Raw genomic sequence first — 1,244 nt, 5'->3', positions numbered from 1 at the left:
GAAACATGAACCAGGAGCTTTTAAAAAAAAAGCAAAAACAGAAATCAAGAATAAATCACAGCTGGAAAGCTAGCAATAAAGTTTTCAATTTGGTGAGTGCACAGTAATTAGAGAGGCAGGCAGTTCATTGATCACCACTGAGGTTTGGGCGATGCTCTCCAACAAAGTAACAATGCACAGCAGCCAAGAAGGTCTGAGCGCCTGCTCCGGCTGCAACGCCACTGAGGATGTTCTCCGCAGCTGAGAACGAAACGTCTGGAAGGAAAACTTTCTCCAGTAGAACACGGCACTTGACCCCGAAAGATTCTACAAACCCTAAAGTAACAGGAGCTCAACAGTTAGGGTGTTTTCTGGAGTTAGAGTTGCCAGATCCAACTTAGGAAATATCTGGGGACTTTGGGGGTGGAGCCAGGAGACTTTGGGGGTGGAGTCAGGAACAAGGTTGTGACAAGCATGATTGAACTCTGAAGGGAGCTCTGGCCATCACATTTAAAGGGACCATGCTCCTTTTAAATGACTTCCTTTCCTTAAAAATAATGGAAGACAGGGGCACCTTCTTTTGGGGCTCACAGAATTAGACCTTCTGGTCCAACCTTCTTAAAACTTGGGGGATATTTTGAGGAGGGGCACCAGATGCTATGCTAAAGATTTGGTGCCTGTACCTCAAAAAGCAGCTCCCCCAGAGCTCCAGATACCCACAGTCAGTCTCCATAGGGTATAATGGACATTTCCCTCCCCACCAATACTCCCTTTAAGCTGTGGAGTCTTGTGAGCAAAAGTTCTACTTCATGAGCTACTAGCATTAAAGTTGTGAGCAAATGACTTGTCTACTGAATAAATTGGTCTGCCCTGGGGTCATCCTTGCTGTACTATCTGAGCGAAAACAAAAATGTGTGAAAAAAATACTTTTGAGCTAGCTCACACTAACTCAGGGGACACTGCTCCCCACCCCACTTTCTGATAATCCTAAAGCCAGGGGAGAGCCTGCAAACCATGGGATCTCCTGCCCACAACTGGCAGAAATCAGCTCCCCTGGAGAAAATAAAGTCCAGCACTGGCTGCACAGTTAGAGAATAAGACAAAAATCAGCTGTGCCAGAAAAGAACAAAAAAACAAGTCTTTAGAAAATTTTCCATATTTATCAGAAGTTCTCAATTCATGCGATAAAAATCCATTACAAAGGAAATCCCACACATATACAGTCCACAAAAATCCATTCTGATGTGTTGACTCCTGAAGAAATT

Source organism: Heteronotia binoei, unplaced genomic scaffold (assembly GCF_032191835.1).
Source record: "Heteronotia binoei isolate CCM8104 ecotype False Entrance Well unplaced genomic scaffold, APGP_CSIRO_Hbin_v1 ptg000671l, whole genome shotgun sequence".
Classification (NCBI taxonomy): domain Eukaryota; kingdom Metazoa; phylum Chordata; class Lepidosauria; order Squamata; family Gekkonidae; genus Heteronotia; species Heteronotia binoei.
Note: the sequence above shows the minus strand (reverse complement) of the source record.